We start from the raw sequence: 15,534 nt of genomic DNA, 5'->3' as shown, positions 1-15,534 counted from the left end.
AACGCAACAACCATAACAAGAAGCTACTTCGTTATACACCATCACGTCGCTTCTCCATTGCCGTCTGTTTATCATGATTGATACACGTTATTGATTCGAATATGATCTGTGTTCTTTTATTCCTCGTTCGTCCGTATCTGGCGCGCACCAACGACAACTGCCGCTACCAGGGAGACTCACCCGGCTTAGAAAACGCCGCGTTTCGTAGCCTGTAAACCTGGCCCAGTCGTACCGAGCACGCGGAACATAAATCATCCATCCCGACGCGCAGTAATCACGTGCGGCGCCTATGTAACTCCTCGCCCCGTCCCTTTCTTCCCCGTGTGTGTTCTCCACGCTCACTGGCTGCCGATGATGTCACCCACTTGAGAGACACGCCCCCTTTCGCTTCTCTGGCTTGTCAGTATAATAGCAGACTGGTAGACAATAAAAGAAATTTAGCTGTACAAAAGCAAAAGGCACGGGAGGTGCGTGGGGCCGTCGGGGCAGCAACAATTTTGTACCTGATTTTCCCGTGCCGCAGTAAACCAGCTCGAAATCTGGACCACAGCCGAGATGCGTTCCTAATGTAAGTCGAAGCTCTTTCCTATTTTAACTGCTTGTACACATACATGTGGCATTTACGCGACTGTTGATCTGTTTGTGTTGTGCGCGTTTCAGGTAGCGCTAGTACGTGTGTCCTGCATGTGTGCAGAAGCGCAGTGCTCCGCGCACTCGGCTCTGGCTTTCTTGAGAAATGTGCCCAAGTGACACGAGTGGAGGGAAAGACATTCATTTGTGTTTTTTTTGCAATTGCTTGTTACTGATATCTTACAGTAGTCTGATCAGCATGATAACAACAACGGTCCCACAGTCAGGTGCAAAAGGTTGCCGTGCTACGTGGTCGTTTAACTCGGCCTGCGTGGCCAGCGTTGGTGTCAACTGTGAACGATGTCTGGAACCTTAAAGTGCAGGCATTGCAATAGGTGCTCGATTTAGTGTTGACTTCATGTTTATGCATTGAAGCTCTTTGCTTTGCAGACGATGAGGTGTCGGTGCTGAGGTAACCGTAAGTTCTGGTGTCCAAATATGTGAAATACTCGTTAACCGATAATTAATCATAAATGCTAATTTTTTCCTTTTCTTCCGATTTGCTAGCATTGACTGGAATGCGGCCACGGTTGTGTTTGACTGAAATATGTGCCTTCTGATTGTCATTTAAATGCGCAACGTGTCTGCCTGTTAAGGTGTCACTGCAGAGGATCCACGTTGCCCTTTCTGCCAAAACGCAGTTCAACAATCATGGTTGCCAAGGATTAGTATGAGCCAGTGATTGAGTGACCTTCTTGGTTTTGTGTCTCGAGACTGCGGTGATAACCTGCAGATGAGAAAAACAAAAACAAAAATTATTGCTGTTGCGATTTCCATTACGAGTACTGTGATAACCTGTAGATGCAATAAAAAAACGATTACTTACTGCTTGGTTTTCATTGATAGTATACATAAAAAGGATTGGTAATGAGACGAGACCAGTGTCCCCGCAATCCTGCAGGACTGTTTGTGCGCTTGTATTTTTTCTATCAATCAAATTTTTGAATGCAGAAAATAATCGATGCAAGGCAGGGACAACCAAAGGAAGGGATTCAGATTCAGTCCAGACTGTGCTTATGTACGTTGCCCAGTTCATTAGGCATTGGGAGCAAAGTTTGTCAGGCAATGAGAAACATGCACATTTTACACAAAAGGCTTCAGAGTACAGGTGGGGTGATGTGGCTTTTTCCTACTAATATCTGTGCCACTGTCTTCCCTCCCAACACAGGCTGTCAAGTGTATTAATTCCTCAGCTTTGGAAATTACCACCTTTCTTACAGACCATAAAAGCACTTTTGTAATTGAGTAGTGTGCATGATGTGTAAAACACTCAACACAGTGAAAAAAGGACCAAGCCTTGAATCATTTAGAACAGACTTAATTGTAGTGAGAGTCAAAAGAGTCTACAAATCTTTTAACACCTGTAACCGTAATTCAACAGCAGTCTGCAAGCTGCATTCTTACAGGGAGGATGTGAAAATGCCAAGTCCTTGCAGAATTACCTCTCTTTGGGTTCTTTCAGATAGCTATTGCAAATTGGCAAAATTCAGGACCCTGAACTAAAGTGATCCAGGTATATTACTGTCACATCACTGTTAGAGATACAGTAGCTTCATCTTAGAGCTGACACCCTTCAGCTGACATTTGTGACTTGCTCTAAAGATGATAGCAAAACCCTGCAGAATTCTGTCCAGTGAAATTTTACTACAGTGAGTAGATGTTTTGGCTCATTTGCACCTTTTGCTCTTTTCACTACATTTTTAATAGGTTTTAAAATGTTTTTGCCACTGGGACCTTGCATTGGTAGACTCACCGCTCCAAGGACCTGGGTCTGATATTTTTCTCATGTCCGTGTCTGTTTTCTCCTGGTACTCATGTTTCTTTTTAAATTCCAAAGAAATCCATGTTAGTTTGATGTAAGCTGTAAATTGCCCCAGTAATAGCGAGTGTGTCCTGCAGTGAATTGATGTCCCATTCTAGGTCTGTCTTTTGCTTTGCTCCCAATGCTGCTTGGACAGGCTTCCTCTGCTTATAACCCTAAAATTAAAAAAGGGGGTTCATAAATTAGACAAATGGATTGTTTTAAGTACAGTCTCTCTAAAACACTTAGTAAGATAGATAGCATGTGCAGTACATGTTTTAGCTGGAGCATTTTACAAACTTGGGACTGTTATTAGTACCTGGGAATCCCTGGCTGCTGCCTGGCAGCTTGTTAGAGCTTATAATTTTCAAATTATAGTGTAATTCATAGCTGGAGTACATTTCATTTTTTATCTGCTATATGAGAAGATAGTTCAGTAACAATGAAAATCAATGTACAAAATGTGAAGCTAATTTTCTCATGAGCAAACAAAAAAAACAAATGGTACTGGTCTTTATTTTCTGTTACTACTACTGCCCTGGATAAGTGGGTTAAGAAAATGCTTCTTGTTCCCTGCTGGCACACATAAAAGTTTTGTGCTCCTGGTTGTAATGGTAAAGCTGCTATACATTGTAGATACATATAATATAACTAATATTGATACAGTATATCCAACCCGCTATATCCGAACTACAGGGTCACGGGGGTCTGCTGGAGCCAATCCCAGCCAACACAGGGCACAAGGCAGGAAACAAACCCTAGGCAGGGCGCCAGCCCACCACAGGGCGCACACACACACACACCCACACACCAAGCACAATTCAGAACCGCCAATCCATCTAACCTGCATGTCTTTGGACTGTGGGAGGAAACCCACGCAGACACGGGGAGAACATGCGCAAACAAAAAAATTAAACTAGACACTTGCAAGAAAATTTGACTAGAGTTCCTGCAATGTAAGGTAACATCAGTGATGAATTTACACGATCTACTGTATTGTGCAAAAAATTACAAACAGTAATGCAGCAACCTGTTTTTCAATGATGTGCCGTAATTGTTATCACATATATAACAATTATCAAAACGCTACCAAAAGGGATCAGTCAAAGAAATCAATTTAAATGTTGCTGGTCTTTATTTTCTGTTACTACTACTGCCCTGGATAAGTGGGTTAAGAAAATGGATGGATGAATATAGCTGGCTGAACATTTCAAAGTAATTTCTACCACAAAATTTTACATAGATAATCAAAAGAAATGTTTTAGTTGTGCTTTATATAATAACTTCTACAGAAAGCACTATCAAAGTTAACTTTGCAAAGATTTAAGAGTAAGCTTACATTTATATTTTATATAGTGCCTTTCTAGAGTAATACTATCACAAAGCCCTGTACAGATGAATCAGAATATCACTTTTAACATTTCTGAAAAAAAATATTTTTGACTCTGACAAATAGTGATTAGTCTCAAGTAAAGAACAAGCAAACAACCATTAGTGTCAAAAATAGAATGATAAAATGATGATTAGTGTCAAGTAAATATCACGTGGAAACCTTTGTATACTGAGCAAAACCTGGTTATTTTTTTTAATTAAGGTGCTAAAGACCTCAACCCCTAATGTTGTGCCATAATCAGTTCCAACATGAGTGTTTTATAAGCCATGACACTGAAAGGTCTTATTTAATCCTTTCTCCATCTGGGTGTGATTGTTGTTTAGGAGGGCGAGAAGAGGAAGCCTGAGAGAAAACACTGGATTTTTGCATATCTGTAATTTGTATATGATGCCTTGTACGCAATAATACCTGTCTTTTTGAACCTTTTATTGGGCTGCCTTAGACATGCAGAGTGTGCTTGTTGTTATGCACCTTCAATATGGCTGAAGAAAAAAACTGCTGGGTACAGGAGGATAATGAGACATTCAAAATTGCAATCTTCTCTGTGTTTAAATTATTACTTTAATAAAACATTCTTCTGATTTTCATTATCTAACAAAAGCCCCGGGGGAATAAGATAGCTTTTAAATATGTTTAGTATCCTAATTTTCATATTGTACTGCATGTGATGTATGCCTTGCAATTTCGGTGCACAGCTTTTTTTGTGCTTCTGTGGTAGTCTTCGGTCCCTTCTTCAAAGTTTTGAGAGAAAATGTACACATCTGCTGTGTTATGCTGTTTGGTTCAATATGCAATTATGCATAGCTGTGGACTGATTTATACTAAAGATAAGAGGGGCAGCTCCTGGGCCATATCTGGCCTATAAGCTTTATGTTGTGCATTCTTGCCTTGTGTTAAGTTATACGTCAGGCAAGCAAGCACTTCTGTACACAGATAATAAGCATATACACTTAGTATCACTCCAAAATTAATTTCCTAATCACACAATATCTCTGCTGAGTTAACATGTGTCAAGGAAATTAGCATTTCAGTGACAAAGAGACAGAAGTACTTTCTTGTCTAGCTTCTTGTTCCCTGCTGGCACACATAAAATATTTGTGCTCCTGGTTGTAATGATAAAGCTGCTATACCTTGTAGATACACTATATACTGTATATATATATATATATATATATATATATATATATATATATATATATATATATATATATATATATATAAAACTAATATTGATATATCCATCCATTATCCAACCCACTATATCCGAACTACAGGGTCACAGGGGTCTGCTGGAGCCAATCCCAGCCAACAAACCCTAGGCAGGGCGCCAGCCCACCGCAGGGCGTACACACACACACACACCCACAATTTAGAACCGCCAATCCACCTAACCTGCATGTCTTTGGACTGTGGGAGGAAACCCACGCAGACACGGGGAGAACATGCAAACTCCACACAGGGAGGACCCGGGAAGCAAACCCGGGTCTCCTAACTGCGAGGCAGCAGCGCTACCACTGCACCACCGTGCCGCCCATATTGATATATATATAACATGGCATAATATATATGCCATGTTATCTGTCTAGATCAAAGGTTATTTCAGTTTGATCATGTCACACAGCAATAGTCTGAACACATCTAAACATTATCCATCCATCCATCCATTTTCCAACCCGCTGAATCCGAACACAGGGTCACGGAGGTCTGCTGGAGCCAATCCCAGCCAACACAGGGCACAAGGCAGGAACCAATCCCGGGCAGGGTGCCAACCCACCGCAGGACACACACACACCATGCATACACTAGGGCCAATGTAGAATCGCCAATCCACCTAACCAGCATGTCTTTGGACTGTGGGAGGAAACCGGAGCACCCGGAGGAAACCCACACAGACACGGGGAGAACATGCAAACTCCACGCAGGGAGGACCCGGGAAGTGAACCCAGGTCCCCAGATCTCCCAACTGCGAGGCAGCAGCGCTACCCACTGCGCCACCGTGCCGCCCGTAAACATTATTAAGAGTGTAAATAAGCAAAAACAACACCCTTTCAGTTTTGCTATTTCCACAATAAAAAAACCCCCATAAAATTACTTGTGTAGATAATTTATTATTACATTTGAATAGTAAAATGAAATTCTTACCTGTATGATTTCCACAGACTAATGACTGTAGTGTAATACAAGCAACATACAGTGAACATAGCATCATACATTAGACAGAGAGATAGATAGATACTGTAGATAGAACTTTAATATAACACCAGACCACATACACAAGATACTCTCTATGTCTTTACTGTTTCATTTGGTGAACTACTATGTTGTAAGAGGCATTTTGTAATAATTATCAGTAGTACAGCAGTATATTAGAAAATGATTTTTCCTTATTGGTTTTCCACCATTCAAGCCTGTTTTCCTGAATGACATGAGGTACCGTGATCTGTGACAGAGCTTACATGTGATCAGTGGTTGAGACAAAATACAAACATCGAGTGTCATACATTTTGACTCATGGCTTACTTAAACTTGGATATTAATAGAGGAGTTATGGCAATATATTTGGTAGAATTCTTGAAAGACTATTGTGTAGTGTCTGGACACTTAATAAACGTTTCCTTAATAGACATATTATCCAGGCTGCAAAAAATGTAAAAAAAAAAAATCCATCTTCAATATTTTCCATTACAGTACATTGACATGCTGTGTAATCAGCAGCCATACACAGCAAACTAGCCATCAGGCTTGTTAAAAAAAAAAGAAAAAAGAAACTCAATTACATAATCTGATCTTTATACAGCTGACAGTACTTATGTACCTTTTGTGGCATCACTCATTTTGAACAAAGTTTAAGCAGGCTGCTATTGTGTGTCCCACAAGAAGACAGCTGAACTGTTACTGAAAAATAGGAAGGTCAAAAGTGCTAAGATGTCCTGAAAGTGAGAAATTCTTTGATTTATTGACTGCCATTACTGAGAACTGGTCGTAGAATTATAGCTGTAAACACATTTTACTGGTCTGTAAATAATTTATTGCTTTCGCTGACAAAAAGGAAAAAAACGTGTTCAAGACCCAGTTAAATTTATTGTTACATGGCAGCCCATGCAATGCCAGACAGTGCTTGGCTTACTGAAAACATCCATTCATGCATTTCCTCAACTCTCTTTTTCTGAAATAGGCAGTGAAAAGGGGGCTTGGCTGGCTTTGATGACAGAGAGAAGGGTACTTCAGGTTGCAGAGGAAAGTAATGATAATAATAATTCTTTACATTTATATAGCAGTTTTTTCTCTACTCCCATTAAGATCACCCAATGGCAGTAGGAGGAGACTTGCACATATGGTAACATTGATTGGACACAGAGCAGTTACATGGTGCTAGGACAACATAGAGAGACAGAGAGTGTAGCAGCTTGGGTAGAAACATGGAATATTTCTTCAGGTCTCCAGAGAGTAATCAAGGCAGCAGGCAATAAGTGCCTCACTCTGTCCAGAGAAAGTGAGTCTGGTCAAGGGGGCAGTAAGCATTTCCTCATTATAAATATAGGGACCACGTTGCCTCCTAGAAGAAAATCGGAAGGCAACAAGACCTACTAGGTGCCAAAAAAATGCACTTTCTAAAGAAGTGGATGGGATGACATTGTCCTTTTAACAGACTGATTATTGTGGAGCCTGCACAGCGTGGAGGTGCAGGATTTAGCACTGCTTTCTCACAGATCGTCTGTATGAAGTTTGCACTTGTCCCCATGTCTGTGTTCATTTTTCTCTAGTGTTCAGAGAAAAGAGATGTTACAGAATAAAGAGTTGTGCCCCCGAGAGATCCTCATTTAATGGCAACAATGCTGAGTGAAGTTAAGACAAAAAAAAAAAACGAAAGAGCTGAACACTAAAATGTTCACTGATCGTGTTTGAGTGCTCCTGTGGGCAGTCTGGCTTCAACAATCGCAGTCCTTAGAATGAAGGGCAGCCTCCGGTCATGTGATTTGTTTTTTAGCCTGGTGGTGAGAAGAGTCAGGGTTTCCAAGTTAGGAATGCAAATGATGTCACTCATCTTTGGAGGGCTCTTCCTCTTCTGTTGGGTTGGAAGAAGAAGAGAGGTTAGTAGCTGTGTGTCACTCTACCTTGTGATTTGAGCCTTCCCATGCTCCTGTAGTGTTTTTCATTCACATTCCAAAAGATATGTGTGCTAGATGCTAAATGCTAAATCCACCCCGTGTGTGTGTAAATGCTGGCAAGTGCCCAAGTTGATGTCATTTGATGGACTGGCACCCCGTCCAAAGCTTATTTCAGTCAGTGCTGCTGGAATAGATCCTGGTTCCATTGACCCTGAACTGGTTTAGGCAGGATTGAGAATGTTTTGTTACTTGTTTTTTATGCTGCTTGTGAGTGGCCTGGCCCTTTAAAAGGGTAAAGGTAGATTCAGTGGCACAGGGACACCAGATGCCACTAGAGGCAGTCTTTAGTCCAGTGTCCATATAGCAAAAGTAGGAGAGCTTCTGACATGAAAAGTGACCCCCAACCTTACTATTTCCCCCTTGCATATTTTATATAAACACAACTTCTTTATGCTGTCAGCTTCCATGTGTACAGATTTTTGCTGTGAGAGGTGTCCCCTCCTGTTATATAGGATTCTGTGAAGCACAAGTCTACTCCTGCAAGCTGAGGTTTAAGGTTTAGGAACTAAGCCAGTGTTTCCCCTGCAAGAAATGGAGGGGGAGCAGATTTAGTAATAGATGGGGTGAGAGTTAAGACAATTATAGTCATCGTCATTACTGGATTAACAGACTTTTTCCCGGAGTACCCAGGTTAGTCATTTGCCTTTCAAAGAACAGTAGAATTAGAAAAATGTAATCTGTTCTTTAATAACAATTTGACATATCAGCATATTTAAACATATTTATAGTAAATTCATTGAAATCAAAATACATAAGTGACAAATAATAAGTATTTGAGCATTCGTATAACACTGAACATGATTAAGTGAATTGAGTTCAAAAAGGAATGGATTCACATTATTATTTTTCATTCATTACCTTCATCTATGTACGCAATTAAAATATTTAATCTTGATAGCATGGTTGCACAATGTTTCATATGTGTGTCTACTTTTCTAATATGCACTTTCTACCCTAATCGGTTTGAATACATCTTGTGGCCATTTATCTGTTCATCCATTATCTGTACCTTCTTTATTTAAGGGTTATGGGACTTCAGCCAAACCCAGAAGCTTAAGGCACAAAGCAGAGGACAAGCTCATGGCAATTGGTCTGGGATTTGGGATTTGAAGCTGTGATGCAGCAATGCAGAAATAATTCATACAAATTAATGACTATTTGAGCCATATTTACATGTTAAATTTATATTTCATTTAAGTACAAATGGGAGAATCATTGAAAAAATGGCATTTACGTGTTGATGGGTAGAACATCCACCATTAAAATGATAAGAGAAACACAACAACACTGGATGGGATGTCAGTCCATCACAGGGCATACCCACATTCACATATAAAAGACCAATTTAAAGATGTCACTTAGCCTAATGTGGATGTCTTTGACATGTTGGAGAAGGTAGTATATACCCAGAGAGAATCGACTCCAAATAGACAGTGAGCAGACTGAAACTCAAACCCAGATTTCTGGAGCTTTCAGGCCACACTGCTGACCTCTCCACCACTGTGCCTCCCTACAGTTAGCAATGTAGTGAAGAACATTGGTATGAGCTTGACAACATCTTTAATGGGCATGTTTTATGTTCTCCAGAGTACCATTCCACATTTCTGATACAGTATGTTCCAAACAGTTTTAGTATCTGCCTTTACTTTTCACCTCAGGCTGCATTTGTTTTAATTGTCCTGTCTGTACTCACTGTGTGGCCTACTTTTTGTACTTTTCACTTTTTGTACTTTTTCCTTTATCTAGAAAAGGTTTATATTAAAGTCTATTTAGCACACTTTGTTTATCATGGCAACAGTATATTAAAAATGTTTTTGGTAACAATATTTTAAGATTTTGTGTTAACCAGCACATAAACATGCAAATATCTACTCTGGCATTCCCTCTGAGGCAATCCTAAGGGAGCACACATGTGGCAATGAAAAATGGAAGAAAAGCCATCTTCTTCCCTTATTGTGCTGCTTCGGTCCTCGTCACTATCAAAGATCATGTTAATCTTCATCTTTGCTCATCCTCACTGGGCTACTTAGGGTTTTATGTCTCCATCCATCATGACATGTAATATAATATAGATCATCACGTTGGTCTTTAGCCAAAAAAACTTGCAAGGGGTCTATTGTTTTTTAATCAGGAATGAACACCACATGAAATCTCCAGCAGCCATTAATTAATTTTCAGTTCTTGACATGCGGATGGAATAGCAGGTTTACTGAGCTCTGCAAATGCACAGAGTGTGTGGACATTAAATGCAGCGTCTTGCCTTATGCATCCAAGAGATACATTTACTTTCTTGGCTCTGCAATAGATGCTTTGTGCAAAAGTACCTCTTCAGTGACAAATGCAGGCATTCCTCTTGTTTAGTGCTATCGTAAAATGAGATGGAACCAAGGCATTCAACATGCTGATTGACTAAAGATACCAGGTGAACATTTTAAGTTATCGTACACATCTTGTAGATATCTGTGGAAAATAATTGTCTCTAAATGGGCTTGATATGAGTAAGTAAAGTTTGTGTGTGCAAGTGTGCTCTCTAGCGACCCTTCCAGGGTTGGTTCCTGGCTTGTACCCTGTGCTGCTGAGATCGAGTCTGACACTCTGCCAACCTGTATTGGGAAAAAACGGGTTTGAAATTGATGGGCAGGTGCCTTTTCCTCCTAAATGCATTCACTTTGGTTATACATACAAATCTCTCTCTCTCTATGTTATGTTTTTTTTAATTGTAACTTGTTGTGGCAAGTGGCTGCATAATTCAGTCAACAAGCATAAATCAACAGATGAATCTTAAATTTGCAATTCATGAGAAGTATGTCTGAACCAGAAAAGGAACAAGTACTCTGTATGCACTTTACTCCTTAGACTGAGTGTTGCAGAATGTAAATCCAAGATAATAGCCTGGAAGAATGAGCATATCCGCTTGTTGTGTTTGTTGATATTTCACTGCAAAATATCGTAGTCTAGAAGACATCACTGTTTCAGGGAACAACAATTGCATTTCAGCAATGCATTTCAAACCCACTAAATTTACTTTAGGGTCACAGGAGCCAGAGCATATCCCAGAAGCAGTGGGGATGAAGCATGGATAACCCAAGGGAGCCAGTCCATTACAGGCCAATACAGAATCAGAAGTTAACCGGAAACACACATTGATGCACAAACAATTGTATATCAGATATTGAATGGCCTTATCGAACTTAGAAGTGATAATAAGGATTTAATTTTGTCTAGTTTTCAATAAATAATCCCAAAATGAAAACAATCAAGAAATCTTATCAATTCTTTTTGACAGCGTTGTCCTTCATAAACACTGCTCATTAAGGGTTTATAGAAAATTTTTTGGAATGATATTCCTTAATAAAAGGACAAGTGTCTGTCTGTGTGTCTGTCCAGTTGCTATGCCTCTGCTGTCCAACAGATGGTGCACCACAAATATCAAATCCCATACCAAATGCTATGTAACAGAGACCTAGCATGGACAGACTGCACTGCAAATGTTAATGCTGAGGTCTGTGTTGATTTCTTAGGTTTCAGTGCACAGCTAGTGTTGTAATATTGGGTCATAATTGCCTTTTGGTAATGGGTTCTTTAGTCATTGTGTTATATTTTAAGGCCTTTTATCTTTTAAAGTAGCAACAATGATAGTAGTTCCTATAAAACAATAGTTTTTAGCAAAGAACAAAATTTAAAAAAATAAGCTAATATTCCTTTTCATTAGTCTTTACTTAAATGAAATGCTACCCCTAAAATACAGGAAACATTTTATTATTGGGCTTTATTATTCTATATATTGTGTAGCACACAGCCTGGTCTATTTGTTTTTATTGGCAATGTGTAAAAGTCACACAGTTTATTTATCTTCCACTTTATTGTGACTTTAAAGAAGCAGGTGTCTAAAAACCAGGCTATAATTTACAAGAGTAAGAAAAAAAGTTAATTTCATCCTTAAAGAAGCATATAATTTTCAGATTATTTGTTACACCAATGAAGTGATGGTACCTGTTTTAAATTGTAATAGTAAACTGCAGAATTTATTGAATGTAGCATCTTTTAAAATGCCTTGTCATTGCACTTGTCAGCAGGCAGCTGGTATTTTTTAAAAAGGTATTTGATATGTGCTCAGTGCCAAAATATAAGGGGGAACTTGTCCCAAATGTTGTAATATCTGATCTGATTATACTTGCATGGTGTTCCCTTTGAAGTATGCTGTCTGGCGAGATGTTGAAGGGGAGCCTTCCCCCTCATGCTGATTGAACAAACCCCTGCATTACCCATCAGTGCCCCCAGGAAGCAGTGGGCTTTGAAAGACTCGGTATGTCTGCTACTCCCTTTTGTCACAAAACTGACTGAGCAATCACAAATTGTATGAGAAGAACTCGTGTTTGATTTGATTTGTTCTTTGCAGACAATGTGAAGAAGTTGTAAATGCAGTTTTTAGTTATTTTCTTATACTTTGTCTCCTTTGTATAGTTTGATACCTACACATTCCTCTTGACACATAATTTTATTTGTGTGTTGTGACAAGAGGTCGGTTTTTGTAAGCCTGTGTTTTTCTTTGCTCTGCAGTTTTGTCAGTCAGTATGCTGTAAATCTTTTAGTGGATGTTACATTTGTGCGTGGGCTACTGATTAGATCAAGTGGAGGCATTTTAAAAGGTGCTGAATCTGCTTCTGCATCCTAACAGCTTAATCTGAACTCTTTGCCAAATTTTGTCTAATTTTCATCAGATTTTTGGCTTTATAAGCAGCTCCTCTCTCAGAAATATTTTGATTTGCATCAATACTGTATATCAAGTTTAAATTTTTTTGTTTTGTGTTATTCTGTCTCTTCTGACAATCATGTTTGGCATATTTGGCAAGATTGATTTGTCATCTGGCCTTGTGATCCTTGTACCCTCATTGTCATGATTTGCTTCAAAAAATGGTAAAAGGAAAGTAACTGTCAAAACCAAAAATAATAATTATTTAATTTATTACATTAGACATTTAATTTCATTATTAATGGAAGCATCAGAAAGTATTTAAACTAACAAAATGGATGACTCATTAAAAAACACAATTAACAAGGAAACTTCAAAAGGAAAAAATTAACTAAAAGGAAGGAAACATAATATGAAAGAAATATGAAACAAAATCAAGAGCCAAAACCTTGACACTCATGCAAGAGCAAAGAGAGGATGAAACAAATGTGTAATTGAGTTAATTGAAGGCTGCTAATTAGCAGAAAGCTCTACATGTGTTTGGAATTAGAAGAACAAAATAACAAATGCATATTTTGCCAAGTTAAGAAATTAAAAGAATACAAGCGAGTATTTGTTGAACATTGACGTATAGTATATTGTAACTTTACTTTAGGTCCCAGGTTCTTAACCTGGTTATTGAAGAAGCCACTGTGGTCACAAGGAAGCACCTTGCTTAAAAATAATCCTAAATTTTTGTTAAAATCTAATTTTCACACAAGTGAAAATTAAGGGATAGTGCATTTAAGACAGAAGCCCTGAAACACATGTTCACATAAAGAGTCATGAAAATATGGAACAAACCATTGAGACAGGTAGTCGAAGCAGTAGTGCTGCTACTTTTCAAAATGTTTCTGAATGAGATATTAGAACAACTTAGCTAATAACTTACCAAACTAGTTTGATGGACTAAAAATTCTTCTTTTGTTTGTAAAACTTCTGTAATCTTTGTTCTGAAATACCAGTGAGCAGCCTCACCGGTTGCTCAAGGTTAAATGACACATGGACTTCATAGTAAAATGAACACAATGTTGAACTTCACGTAGACTTCATGTGTTGACTGTCTTTTTTTTCCTCTCATTTACTGGTCCTTGTGGCTGTTTTTACAAACTGCTTCTCACTTCACATCAAGGTAGTGTTCAGGAAGTGTTAAGTGTTATAACTGTAGGAATCTATTGTCACACACGTGTGCATGGGAGGCAGCTAAAGGGCTTGGGTAAGGGCAATTCCGAACCAGACCAGGATGTGGCAGAGTGCACTGACTCTTCTCCCTTTCCTGCAGACCATTCATGGGAGATTCCACCTGGCCCTCTTGACGTCACTTCCGGGTTCGAGCCTATAGAGGAAGACCTTGCCGGCTCCGCCCCCTTTGATCTCACTTCCTGTCTTCCCCTTTAAAAGCCTCCACTTTTTCCTATTCCCTCAGTTCTGTTTTGGACTCGGTTTTGTGCACATCAGTGCTGTTATACATTTTACAACTTTGCAGCCAGGATACCAATATACGGGTGGCTGCCCCAAACCTTTTTATGACTCTTATGTCTGGTTTTTGCGACACTATTTAACATGTACAAAATGACGTATGTAGAGTCTGCACCTTCTTTGGCAGAGTTTGGTTGCATTGATGGTGTACACGTCAAAAAAGGGATTGATTTAGGAAACAGAATAAGCAGGTTCAATCAGCAGCCATGTGAAAACATTTAAAACATTAAAAACTAGTTTGTGTTTTTCACTGTTCATAAACAAGAAGATAATTTTAAGATGTATAATAATTCCTTTAATTCACAAATATTCCTAGATAACTTTATTTTTATAGTTTATTTTTTGTGATCAGATTTTTGTTGAAGTTTAACTAACAATAAAATGAATAATAACCAACGGGTTTCTCATAAAAATAAAAAGCCATAAGAAGACCGCGACACTGACAGCAGTACTAGTTAAACATACGAGGTGAAACGAAGACTTCCTGAGGAAAAGCTAGGAGAGAAGCACAGCCTGAACATCAGATCATGTTCAATTTAGTTAGAAAGAAGGCGAGAGCAACAGCAATTTAATTTTTAAATGAATCATTTTAGTAAGCAGTGTATTGAGGACACAGTAAGGTGAAGCAATGGGAAAGGGGAAAAAAGACAGGGAAATGAAAGAACAAATAAACTGGTCACAGGTTAGGTAAAAAGTCAGAGAACCAAAATGAATAACAAGAAGATTAACAAAAATCACAAAAAATAACAAATTTGTTTTGTACCAAAAGGAGGCCACAACCGTAGAATCCTATTGCTAGCGCTAACATGACCGTGTTTTTATTTTTTGTTCTAAAGCAAGGATTCCTGCACATGTTCTCTACATCTTTTAGAGGACTCAATATGATATGTGAACTTTGTGTCACATGGCTGGCAACAGCAAACGATGTGACTGTGACCATGAAGAAATGATACAAAATGGTGGTAGGCATGAAAAGGAAGTCAAGGTGACATCATTAACACACCTTTAAAACTGAAGTTTAAAAATAACTATAATTTTTAAAAAAATCACAAAAAAGTAGCATAACTGGTGTCACATAGGTAACACTGTGTAAAGACCGGGTCTCCGTTTTATAGATACATTTTTTCAAGGATTGACTTGACTCATAATTAAGAGAATAAGAGGAACTTTATTTTTTTACTTTAATCAAATTCTTAAGGTGACTAAGAGTGGAAATACAACAATGTAGCTATAGACTGCAGTTCAAACCCTTGCCTGAGTGTTACCTTTGTTGCACATCCTTACCATGTATGTGTTAGATTATCTCAGGGTATGCCAGTTTTCTTCTCCT

General features: G+C 38.8%; 1 protein-coding gene across 1 annotated transcript in view; it reads left to right on the top strand.

Annotated features, from left to right (window-relative positions):
- The first annotated feature begins 329 nt into the window (after positions 1-329).
- Positions 330-15,534, top strand: part of si:dkey-175m17.7 (dual specificity protein phosphatase 10) — an 82,179-nt gene continuing 66,974 nt past the window's right edge. The window contains exon 1 of the mRNA XM_051932346.1: positions 330-568. The gene's annotated coding sequence lies outside the window, so the exon portion shown is untranslated. The remainder of the gene's footprint in view (positions 569-15,534) is intronic.

The sequence above is a fragment of the Erpetoichthys calabaricus genome, chromosome 1, assembly GCF_900747795.2.
Source record: "Erpetoichthys calabaricus chromosome 1, fErpCal1.3, whole genome shotgun sequence".
NCBI lineage: Eukaryota > Metazoa > Chordata > Cladistia > Polypteriformes > Polypteridae > Erpetoichthys > Erpetoichthys calabaricus.
Note: the sequence above shows the minus strand (reverse complement) of the source record. Positions and strands in the feature narration are given on the sequence as shown.